The following is a 12827-nucleotide window of genomic DNA, read 5'->3' on the forward strand; positions in this document are numbered from 1 at the left end:
AGGTAAAGTAGGGTCAGACCACTGGGCTGGCCTCTCAGTGGAAGCCAAGGGCTGCATAGAACACTGTTCCAAGATACCTGACCCTTAGCACCCCTCAGATATTCCTCACAATGTTCTCGGTCCCTCTCCTGGGTCTCCCCTTCCCGGGGGGCTGAACCACAAGTCCTCAACTAATCAACTACTATCAACCAGGAGATTATGGAGCCTAAGCAATAATAATAGACTCTTACCAGGGCGCCTGGGTGGCTCAGTCGGTTAGGTGACCGACTTCAGCTCAGGTCATGATCTCGCCGGACCCAAGTTCAAGCCCTGCATCAGGCTCTGTGCTGACAGCTCAGAGCCTGGAGCCTCCTTCAGATCCTGTGTCTCCCTCTCTCTCTGCCCATCCCCCCCTCTTGCACTCTGTCTCTCTCTCTCAAAAATAAACAATAAAAATTTTTTTTTAATAATGGACCTTTACTGTTACAGAGTGCTTACTTGATTTCACACACATTATATTATTGTATCCCAAGAAATAAGCTTCTGTTTCCCCAGGTTTACACCAAACTGAGGAGCACAACCAGGCCTGGAAACTTTTTTATTTTTTACTTTTTTTGTTTTTGGTTTTGGTTTTTTTTAACTTCTAGACCACTAGCCCCATACTAATAGCTACCCAGAGACCACAAGCTGGAGACCAGCAGATTTGGTTAGGTTGTCATAAATGATATTTTTAAGCTATTATTACATTTATTAGTTGCCAACATCTTCTTTTCTTCTCAATACTGTTTAAAATCACTGTCTCTATTTGCTTGTGTGATGTCTTCCTCTTCCCCTCGAATGCTGGGCCAGCTCCCCAAGTAGAAGGCCCACACCTATCTGCTGTGTGGCCATATCCTGATGTCTAGACCATCTGACATGCAACACGAACATAGTCCTTATTTGCTGAATGAAAAGCTGAATCTCTCAGTCCCATTCTGTTAGGTTATTTACCCTAACTAGGTTTCAAGGTTCCCAAAGGCTAAAAATAACCAGGTTTTGACTCAGCAGCTGGCAAATGTCCAGATTACTTTTAGCTGCTAAGGTTAGGGAGGAAAAGTGGGCCAGACCTAGCTTGGACAAACTTCCTGGCACGACATCCTTGCTCAGCAAATGCTACAGACTCATGTGTAACGGATATTGACGAAGGCTGGCTCTCCTTTTCATTTTCCCAGGAGTCTCAAGCCTCAACAGCCTACAGTTTCTAGAAGTTTATGATTCTTTCCCACGAGACTATGGGCCCCTGAGGAGCAAGGGCTCTGCCTTACTCATCTTTGTTTCCCTAGGAATTAAAAGTACACCTGGATCAGGCAAGACCCCAAATAATGATTTGATGAATGTTTGTGAATGATTAGCAATGCAAGCCTATGCACCAGAATATGGAATCATGGAATTTTATAACCAGAGGGATTTCAGCTACTGTCTAAAACCACTCTGCCCAGGGCCACCTGGCTGGCTTAGCTGGTAGAGCATTTGACTCTTGATCTCGGGGTGGTAAATTCAAGCCCCATGTTGGGCATACAGCCTACATATATGAAATATTTTAAAAAGTAAAAAATAAAACTGCTCTGTCCGACGTGTTATCCACTAGCTACGTGTGGCCACTGAAATTAAATAAACTTAAAAATGTATTCCACAGCCACACCTTTTCTAGGGCTCCAAAGCCACATGTGGCTAGCGACTACCATATTGGACGCTGCTGAAATAGAATGTTTCCATCATCATAGAAAACACTTTCAGACAGCGCTGGAAAGGGTCTCATGTTATAGTGAGAGAATGGAGTCTCAGAGAAAGAAAGTAATTTCCCCTGAGTCACTCCGTGTGTGAGAAACAGAGATGCAACCAAAACGCTAAGTCTCCTGGTTACTGCTCTGTGTTTGTCCACCATTACGCTGGATTCACATACTGTGAGCGCCTCACATACAAGAGCCACGAAATGCCCTCCTTTTTGAAGCCAGCACAGCTTTGGAGAGCCAGTAAGAAATCCTAGATGCACATGTAGAAAACAAATGGTAGACCCAGCAAGCAAATGAAGGGAAACTATAGCTTCCCACAGAAAGCTAGAGGCCAAAAGATCTGAAGTATGCCCAAATGTGGGTTGTCTTTTTATTTAGAGCTTTTTAAAATTGTTTTCATTTCCATGTTGGAGGTTAATACCCAAGATGGACTCTTTTTTTTGAAGCGTCCCTTTTGATTTTAATTTCTTAAAGTCCTCATCTGAACTCTGCTTTTTTGTTTATGTTATACCCATCCCACAATTTCTCTCTCTTTGCAGGTAACTTGATCCTTGAAAATGTACAGAATCCACCCCCACCCACTGCTTTTCATTAAACATCAACTCGTCCTTTCAACGGGGTCTTTGAGGATTTTCCATCACCTTCTCTAACTGTATGCGTTGTTTTTTTCCTGAAATTACATCAAATTAAGTTCTCAAAAATGTATTCCTTTTCTTAATCTTTAAATAGCTGGGAACGAATGTTGGCAAAATCTCAAGAAAACCTATAAAAGGAAAGAGGCCAGCTTCATCCACTTCTCTCTCTACCAGAAGCAGGGCACGCTCCCTATCAGGGCCTGCATGGACAGATGGACCCAAATGAGGCGCATACACCCCAGGGTGCGTGCAGACTCCACATCTAAAAGAAGTCAACACAGAAATAGGACATCCACATCTTTGTTTTGATTAAAGCGACGCTGTGAGAAGCCGGACGCAGAGGAACGAGTATTGGCCTGGGCTGTAGGTGCAAACGTTTGCCATGCGGAGACAGAGCTACACATTAGTGACAATTGAGGCCCCAGGAGCCAGGGTGGTCAACGGCGAGCCCGGATGCTGTTCGTTCAAGCTCCCAAAGATCCAGGGAGGGTGCAAAAGACTTCAGAGTCTGCAGAGAGGACCCTCCTGATGGACACATGGAGTAGGGACAGAGAGTATCTAAAAAAAATTCCACTGATGAATCATATTTTTTTCCTGGTATGTCTCCTACAGTTTCTGAAGATTTCATTATCCTCATAAGTGAAATTCTTAAAATTGCTGAAAGAAGGTGCTTATTGAAACCTATAGCTCCCCTTCCCTTGTTCTCTACCCTTCCCTTGGCAGGCTTTGATTTGAAACATTCAAAACACATCCAACAGCCTCTTCTTCCCTGAAGACAGGGGCTTTAATGTTTAAAAAAAAAAAAAAAGAAAGAAAGAAAGAAAGAAAGAAAGAAAGAAAGGAAAGAAAAGAAAAAAACAGGTCCCCTTACACCAGCCAGCTCCCTCCTCTTAAAGAAAAACGTTACCTAAAAAGTAAGGTATTGAAACTAAAATATAGTAGCAACCTTTAAAATCTGAGTCCTGCTCTTTGTTCCTAATGAACAAAGAAACACAATTCTCATAACCCAGAGCCGTGCGTGCACACAATTTCAGAACAAGGACTGGAGTTGTAATCTAGGCCAACCTCTTTAAACTGCAAACAAGGAAACTGAGGCCCAGAGAGGTTAAAGAATTTTTACAGTTAGCAGCTGGGCTGAGCCAACCCTGGGGCCAGGTGTCCAGAGTCTTGATCTTTTTTGCACAAAAGGAAAAAGAAAAAAATCATTCTATTACTTAGAGCAAGGAGAGGTGTGTTTAAAGGTAGGGAATTAACAGGGCTCCTTAACCCTGCCAGTTCAGCTGCGGATACGGGCAAGGAGGGTCCGCTCTAGACAAAAATACAAACCGACTGGAGAAGCAGCACAAAGTATACCAGTAAGCGCATCAACCCCTTGTGTTATGTGACTGATGGAAAGCAATCCCTGCCCACCTCACGGAACGAAAGTAACGCCAGGCATAGGAAAGCACTCTGGTACTGTACGGTGCTATGAAAACAGAAGTGATCAGGAATCAAGTGGATTTTGCATGAGGGTGAGGAGCTGGCAGCCTCTCCTGGGGAGATCCCTTTGTGCCTTTGTAATGGTTGCATCTAGAGGCAGTACCCTTCCTCCCTTGTCCATCCGTGAGGGACAATTATGGTGGGGGACAGGATGGCATTGATCATGAGGAGCGCAATCACCCTCTTCCTCTCCCCTGCCCACACTCCTCCCCATAGTGGAAAAGGGTGCAAGACCACACTGCTGGGGGGCCTGTTGGCTAAGCGTCTGACTCTTGATTTCCGTGAAGGTCATGATCTTATGGTTTGTGAGATCAAGCTAGCCGCGCAGAGCCCACTTGGGGATCTCTCTCCTAATCTCCCTGCCCCTCCCTCCTCTCTCTCTCTCTCTCTCTCTCTCTCTCTCTTTCAAAATAAAAAAATAAACATTTTTTGAAACTGTTTTGTCTTTTTGAATTGCTTTTAGTAGTGGAGAGTGTTCATATTTTACCGTTTCCATGTGCCCCAGTTTGGGCACACCTTTACTTTCCACACCTACACCTGAGGTTCATCTTTAGAGGGCTGCCCTTGGGCCACTGGAGCACTCCCGGCACACTGGTAGCCAGGAGTGCCTGGGAATTTACCTCCCCTGGAAGGTCCTTGATCAACGATGGACAGAGGCAAAGGTTTGCAAGCCCAGCTCCCTGGGACAATGGCCAGAGTAACTTATACTCCAGAATGCCTCTGCCAATCTGAGCTAAGCCACCTCTGGGTGCCTTTTGCCTGAGAACATTCCCTTGTTTGCCCCTTCATCCCCTTCTAAAACCTGGAAGTATTTCCTTAGCAAGTCCCTCATGGGCAAATTCTCTTGACATCTACTTCTAAGAACCAGACCTAGAGCTTCCTTCTCTCCTGTTCCTTTCGTAGCTGGTCCCAGGTTTACCTTTTGTTTGGGAGGAAGTGCTCCCCTCCCTAGGCCTTAAGAGGGCAGCTCTTCTCCAGAGATTTGAGCATACACTTTGTCTCTTGTGTTTCCTTGGAGAGCTTTTCCACCCAGGCTTATTAAAAAAGTGCTCTAATCCGGGCACCTGGTGGCTCAGTCGGTTGAGCATCCGACTTCGGCTCAGGTCACAATCTCATGGTTTGTGAGTTCAAGCCCACATCAGGCTCTGTGCTGGCAGCTCAGAACCTGGAGCCTGCTTTGGACCCTGTGTCTCCCTCTCTCTCTATCCCACACCCACTCACGCTCTGTCTTTCTCAAAAATAAATCAACATTAAAAAAGAAAGAAAGAAAAGATAAGTGCTCTAATCAATGATTAATGTCTGCCATAGGGTAGGAAGGAGCCAGAGAGGATGGGTTGACCCATGCATGAAGTATTTGCCATCCCTATCCTCGAGGAGAGGGCCCAAGGGGAGGGGTCTGTTTTTATTCCAAGCCTTCAGTTGGCCATTAGCTTACCCCAAAGGAGTCTGGATGAGTCCGTGTAATCCAGCTCCCTGAGACCACCCAGAGTTTATTATCCAGCTAGTAATGGAGTGTCCCTCTACAGATGCCCCTTGGAAATTGTGGCAGCAGTGGGGAACTGAGGGAGGATATGGTATGAGGAGTTCCTTGGCCCATCTCATCTTGACTACTAAGGGTTAGACTGAGTGGGCTGGAGAGTGGAGAAGGAAGATCCTGAAAGAGCTGTTCTGCTGCAGGTGAACTCTGACACCATCAGCTCAACTTGAGGTTGGACAAATTTGAAGGTGTGCATGTGTTGTACAAACACAGAGGCTGGTAGCAGGCTTAGGGCATGTTTGAACATCAACCTGCAGGCAAGCAGGAAATGTTGAAAAGCGTAATCCATACAACAAATTGGTATCAGGAATCTGGAAATAGAGTTCAAGTCCTGGAAGTCAGAGACATGGGACATTACCAGAATGGCACTGGGCGCCTTCTAAGCAGACTCCTTTCATCCTCTTCTTCAGTGTTATTGAGGGATAACAGACACACAGTAAAGTACACACATTTGAAGTGAATAAATGTTTACATATGTAACATTATTCCCATGATTCCAGAAGCCTTTCCCATCCCATGCCTCTTCCTGGTCCATCTCCCTCCCCAGAGGTAACCACAATTCTCAAGTCTATCAACACAGCCCAGCTTTGCTGTTCTTGAACTTCATATAAGTGGAATCCTGTGGTATGGCTTCTTTGTGTCTGTTTTCTTTTGCTGCACATTAAACATTTGTGAGATTCATTCATGTTGCATATAAGCAGTCGATTCTTTTATGTTGCCGTGCACTATTCCACTGTATGAGAATATCCAGTTTACCTGTCCATTTGGGTAGTTTCCAGTATTTTGCTTTGATGAATGAAGCTATGGATGTTCTTGTACATGCGTTTTGGTAGACATGTGCACTCACTTCCCTTGGTGGAAGACCTGAGAATGGAATTGCCAGGTCATAGGAGAGGTATGTTTGCCTCTAGAACGTTTGTCAAGTGATTTTCTAAAGTGAGCTATTTCTCATCTAGGATTGATCTAGGTGCCCCAAATGTGGTCATCTGTCCATGGCATCTTGAAGGTGCTACTATGTAGGCCCAGACACACAGAAAGTCAAAGCTACCCCGTGGGCATTTATACACATAGATGGCCAGAGCTAGATAAGGACTACAATAAGCAGGCCTCTACCATGGAACCCTACGAGAAATGACAGCCACAGGGCTCCAACACGTCACTGGCTCAGCAGCGGCTCTGCCCCAGAGCCTCTCCTTGAGGTGGAACTTCCAGGTATTTCTCTAGATCAAACTCTAGCCAAGTACTTGTCTCACCCAGAGTCACTGAGGAAGCCAAAATACCCACTGAGCTTAGAGAAAGGAGGCTGTGAGGCTAGAACGAAACAGAAAACAATGCCCATAGCATACAGTATGCAGATCTATGTAAATCACATATAAAAGCCCGAATGCAAACCTTCAAGCGATAATGTTCTCCAGCTGTCACATATGACAATCTCCATTCCAGAGACTGCTGGGGCACTGGGGAACCAGCAGGCAGCATAGTTCAGCAAGAAGGGTATGGTTTTCCTCTTTCCTTTAATCTGGGAGCATGAGTTCACTGGGTCCCCAGGGATCCATAAAATATGGAAGTCTGTTGTTGTTTTTTTTTAACCGGTTGTCCATTTTTATTCAAGTCAATGAGGCACATCTTCTTCCGGCTGGTCTTCACCTTCAGTCAGATGTCAGTGTCCATGGCATTTGCGGCAGACATAGGAAGGGCGGAGGTGGCCGTCCTGAGAATCTGCCTGGGGTGTGACAGTATTTGATGCAGAATAGGTAGCCTGACTTGCGCCCCCATAGCTATTTATCTGATGACCTTGAGCAAGGAACTTCCTCTCCGGGAGCCTGAATTTCCCCATCTGCAGCAGGAGCAGATTGGACTAGGATCACTTCTAAGATCTCTTTCAAGGTCTAGAGCTGTCTGGGCCTGTGATTCTCCACGAGGTCCCTTCAATCTAATTGTCAATCAGCGTGAGTCATCGGCCAAACTCAAATGAACCCATTCCCATGTAGAGCAATTAGAGCCAGGCCATTTCTGCCACACATCCAAGATGATAGAAAGCCCGACCCAGATTCTGTGCTGTATAATTGAGCATTAAGACACAACAAGGGCTCCGTGGCGGCATAATAATGCATGCCTGGCTGATTTATTAAGCATCCGACTCAGAAATGCATTGTCCCGCAATGCCTGGTAGTTTAGGCAGCGCTCCATGAAAAACACTTGCGGCGCAGGCAGTTTGTGTTCAGATTCTGTTACATCCCCACAACTTCCAACTTCCCCATCCCTCCACTGCAGCCTTCACCTCCCTTTCCATCCTGTTCCGAAGCTTGGCTGCCCCTGGCTGGATCACACCTCTCTGCGCAGGCAGTTCTGCACAGTCTGTGGCGCCCCCTGTCGGCACCGGGATTTTGTCAGACACAACAGCTTTGCAACGCCAGGCTCCAAGCTGAGCAAAGGGAGTTAATGTCACCATTGCTGTAACTCGGGAAACCTTAGCAATGATGCCAGTCAGAAGATGAATACTGAGAGAGAAACAGAGGCAGACCCCCCAAACCTGTCCCCTTGCCCAGCCTAATTTCTTCCAGAGCACTTATCTCTACCTGCCACATTCATACTTGATTTCACTGCGCTCACTGTCTCTCTTCCCCAGCTAGACTTAAAGTCCAATGATAGAAGGCTTTGTCTGCTTTGTTCTTTAGGGAATTCCAGCACCTAGAGTATTGCCTGGAATTAAGAACGCGCTCAGTAATATTTGCCAAAGAAATCACGTATTTGTTCCATAAATAAATATTGCAGCTGATAGCAAGGGCTATTGAGGAAAATAAAGCAGAGAAAAGAATGTGAGGTGCTAAGAAAACGAGAAGGTCGCTATTGCAGACAGAGTGGCCAGAGAGGGCTCTCTGGCAATGACACTGAAGCAGAAACCTGAAAGAAATGAGAAAGGAGGCACTCAGATACATAGGGGAAGAATGTTCTGGATAGCACAGCCAGTGCAAGGCCCCAAACAAAGGCTTGGAGCGTTTGTAGATATCAGCGGGGCTGAAGCAGAGGACAAGAGAAAATAGTAAAGACCAAGAGGTAGCAGAGGCCAGTCACCTGGAGTAGAGGTCACCAAACCACAGGCTGTGGGTCACAGCCAACCTGTTGCCTATTTCTGGAAACAAAGTTTTGTTGGGACATAATCACACATATTTATTTACATGTTGTCAGTGGTTGCTTTCATGCTCACAGAGTTGAGTAGCTGCCACAGAGACCAACAGCCCCCAAAGCCAAAACTATTTATTACCTGTCCCTTTGCAGAAAAAGCTTACTGGCCCCTGCCCTTGATCATTAGAGGCCACCGTAAGGACTCTGGCTTTTCTCTGAGAAGCATGACAAACCATTAGGGGACTTTGAGCAGAAGAGTAACATGATCAGACTCACAATTTAAAAGGATCAGGATGGGGCACCTGGGTGGCTCAGGTGGTTGGGCGTCCAACTTCAGCTCAGGTCATGATCTCACAGCTCGTGAGTTCGAGCCCCGCGTTGGGCTCTGTGCCAACAATTCAGAGCCTGGAACCTGCTTCAGATTCTGTGTCTCCCTCTCTCTCTGCCCCTCCCCTGCTCATGCTCTGTCTCTCTCTGTCTCAGAAATAAATAAAAACATCAAAAAAATTGTTTTAAATAAAAGGATCAGGGTGGCTGCTGAGTAAAGAATAAATTGCAGGGGTGGAAGCAGGGAAATCAATTAGGAGGTGAGAAATAAAGACAGTGTGGACTGAAAATGTCATCAGATTAGAAAATGCATAACACCTAGCACTTCCCACATCGCGGGTAAGCTGGGTGTGCTTCACCCTGATCCATGTGGGCCCTTCAACATCTGGGTTTATGTGGGGGTGCTAGGGAGTAGTCAGGAAAAATAGGCAATTTTTTCCAAGGCAAGAGTGAAACCACAGCAATGATGGTAAAGGTTGCAATGAGCTAATAATATCCTTTCCCAGTGACCCCCTGTTGGCTCCATATTCTGGGCTTGGGCTGGAGTCCAGGCAAGATCCTGGTTCACTTACTGGCGGTAGAAGCTTCTCGGGCTGGGGCTATTCTCTTATTGGCTGTGCCTGGCTCGCCTCACTAAGGCAGACCTCGAATGGTTTGGGGGAATGGGGTTATAGGTCAGACAGACAATCCTTAGAGCCACGGCTGTTGACCAGAGATTCAGGAAGTCAAATGCTAGAGAAGATAGTGGTGCCAACAAAAGATGATCAGAAAGAAGGTGTAAGGGTCTTGGTACCAACTACCAAGACTGGGAAGAGGATTTCACTTCCCACCATCTCCCTCTGCACACAAAACACACAGGCTGCCCTTTAAACGAAAAATGTTTCCTCGCTGTTCTTTTAATTAGTCTTCTGCCACACATGGGAGTCTGAGATTATGGGGGAGTCCAAGAAGTCTTTCTCAGCAAGAAGAAGAAGAGGAGTGTGGGAGTCTCGACAGCCCCAGGCTTGAACTTCATAACTATAATATTTGCCGTGTGACCTAAGGCAAGTTGCTTAACCCCTCTGTGCAATAAAGGGGAAAAGAAAGCAGAGTTGCTCTGAGAATTGCAAACAACATATTAGAAAACCCTGACCCAAATCAGCAACTATTATTGAAAAGAATTCTGTGATAGAAAAATTAAGCCTTTTTTATCAGCTGTGTAATCCCAAGAAAGAGATATAACCTATCTGAGCTTCATAGTTTCCTTGTCTATAAAATGAAGAGAGCACCACCTATATGAGTACGTATTAAATCCACTCAGAGCAAAGAGCAGATATAAGGCACTTAGTAGAATTTTGGCCTAGAGCACACGCTCCAGGCAGCCCAGATACCTTTGTTATTTGTGAAACATTCTGAAGCTCTGAAGTCAAGATCTTCAACAAAAGGGTAAGAGAGATAAACTGATAAAGCAACCAAGAGACCTCAGGTCCACAGCCAGCTAAGGCCAAAGATGAGCAAACACCAAGGGGCCAGGACTGGTGGAGAGGTAAGGGTGCCCACCCAGCACAGAGTGGCCATGCCCTATTGAATCACGGTCAACCCAGGATACGATTGGCTCCAATAGGCTTAGGTTCTGGATTGGTTCTTCCTTTTCCTACAAATCCAGGGTTGGGGGGGGGGAGGGGAGAATACAAGGATTCCCTGGGGTATGGAGGAGAAGGGAAGATTCTCGTTCTTTATTTACCCCTCCTACCTCAAGCCTCCTCAAAACACCACTGGCAGATAAGTGTTGGCAAGCTCAGGGCATTGCAAGGAACAACACAACAGACTGTCTGTGAATGGAAAAATTATGGAATGAAGACTAGAAAGCATCTGTGAGGTCAGCTGGGATTGTAGCAAAACAGTGGACAAGTAACCCTCTCTGAGACTGTTTCTTCATCTGTAAAAATGGGGATAAAGGGGCGCCTGGGTGGCGCAGTCGGTTAAGCGTCCGACTTCAGCCAGGTCACGATCTCGCGGTCCGTGGGTTCGAGCCCCGCGTCGGGCTCTGGGCTGATGGCTCAGAGCCTGGAGCCTGTTTCCAATTCTGTGTCTCCCTCTCTCTCTGCCCCTCCCCCGTTCATGCTCTGTCTCTCTCTGTCCCAAAAATAAATAAAAACATTGAAAAAAAAATGGGGATAAATAGTTTATATTGACTTCATATGTTTGAATTGTGAGTTTAGGTCGTTTGAGAATAAGGAATTCATTAATCAAGATCTTCTCTGTCCAGTGCATCACAGGTCCCATCTCAGAGACAGGAAATCGAGAGGGAATGGGAAGGGGGTATCATTAGATAGACTCCCAGACTTCCATTTGGCCATGGAATCCGTGCAGCTACCCAGGCTCATGACCCCCAACTCTAGTATCGGGTCTTGTTGCCCCATCATCACAGGGAGATTACTCAAGTGATGCACTATGTACATTTCCAACTAGGTCAATGTGTGGCTCTCTGGGGACCCTGAACTATTCCAGTGCAACCTGAAAGAATGGTCTAGTTGGACCTAGTGGGTGCTCTAAGGAGATGTGGGCTCACGAAGAACACTAGTGATGAGTGACACAGGGGTGATAAGCAAGCTCAGACTTCCTACTTCTGGCCTCGCCACCAGCTCCCAGCTAAGCTCTGAACCCCAGATGGGCCTGGAATTACCACAGAGTCTGCTGAGCCCTCTACTCCTTACAGAATGTATCTAAGGCACTCACCACAGTGCTTATGGAGCATGTAACAGGGCTCCATAAATGTCTGCTTGTTCAATGAGTGAACGAATGAATGAATGAATGGAGAAATAAATGTTGAAGTTCCAAATCTTTATGGTTAATTCTTATACCTCAACTAATGCCCTTGTCTTGAAAATGACACTTTGCCATCCAAGCTTTAGACTATGGGGCCAAAGGGACAGACGTAACCTGGGATCAACCTAACCTTCTCTCTTCTCCATAAAATGATAATGGAGTTCTGAAAGTTTTCAGAAGCTTCCACAGGCCCATTTGAAGTCAAAGAGGAGAACACTGCTTGCTGGGGTGGAGGAGGTAATGCTTTGATTCTCATGCCAGCAAGGTCTTGAATAGTGCACAGCCTGTTCGATGCATTCCTCTGCAGAGCCTCCCTCACTGCTGAGCTTGGGCCTATAGTACTAACAGACATGGCAAGCGACAGCAGCAAGAGGAACAGTTAACGTTTCATGAGTACTTACCACATGTGTGGCTCCATGCTGAATGCCTCTCATCATCCTCAGGAAGTCTCCAAAACATCTCTTAATTTAAGCTGGGGAGGATCATTAGAATAGAATGTTTAGTAAATACTCATTTCCCATCTCCCCCATAGCAGGAATATATTTCCCACTCTGTGGACGTAGGGCTTGGTCACGTAAGTTGCTTTGGCCAATGGAGTGACAGCACAAGTGACAGCGTTTGAGTTACAAACCCAAAGAGGGTCACAAGTTTCCGCTCACCAGCCAAGAAGCTTCAGAACTCCACCATGAGTAGCCACTGTCCGAGCCTGAGCCCCAGAATAATCTGCATGAAGCAGACTACAAGCTGGGCCTGAGGCTCACGCTTCAACAATCTGGAAAAGCACTCCCCTAGTTGACCAGCGGCATGTGAGTGAGAAATATTACTGGTTGCCCCTGAGATTTTATGGTTGTTTTCTATGCAACAATAACAGATACTCTGAATACTTAATTTTATAGATGGGGAAGCCAAGGTTCAGAGAAGCTAAGTAACTTACCTGAGGTCAGCGAGCATGTCAATGGCAGAACTAGGGCAGAACCCAGTTCTTCCAGATGAACTGAGACCAAGTTGTGGATTATTATATTGTCCTGTCTCCTACTTGCTACCTGAAGAGGTACATTTTATGTCAAGCTATATGAAGAGAATAGCCAGAGCAATAAAAAGTAAACAAGAAATCTCTGAGCTTACTCAGATATCAAGAGCAAGCAAATCCAGAGAGGTCTGCCC

The 12827-nt window shown here is 46.0% G+C and overlaps 1 long non-coding RNA gene across 2 annotated transcripts in view; it reads right to left on the reverse strand.

Annotated features, from left to right (window-relative positions):
* Positions 1–12827, reverse strand: part of LOC121014512 (uncharacterized) — a 384362-nt gene that overhangs the window by 370091 nt on the left and 1444 nt on the right. For both annotated transcript variants that reach the window (XR_005783256.1, XR_005783257.1), the window contains one exon: positions 12065–12135. This is a non-coding gene — a long non-coding RNA (uncharacterized LOC121014512). The remainder of the gene's footprint in view (positions 1–12064; positions 12136–12827) is intronic.

The sequence above is a fragment of the Herpailurus yagouaroundi genome, unplaced genomic scaffold, assembly GCF_014898765.1.
Source record: "Herpailurus yagouaroundi ecotype Mexico unplaced genomic scaffold, PumYag 202, whole genome shotgun sequence".
Taxonomy (NCBI): domain Eukaryota; kingdom Metazoa; phylum Chordata; class Mammalia; order Carnivora; family Felidae; genus Herpailurus; species Herpailurus yagouaroundi.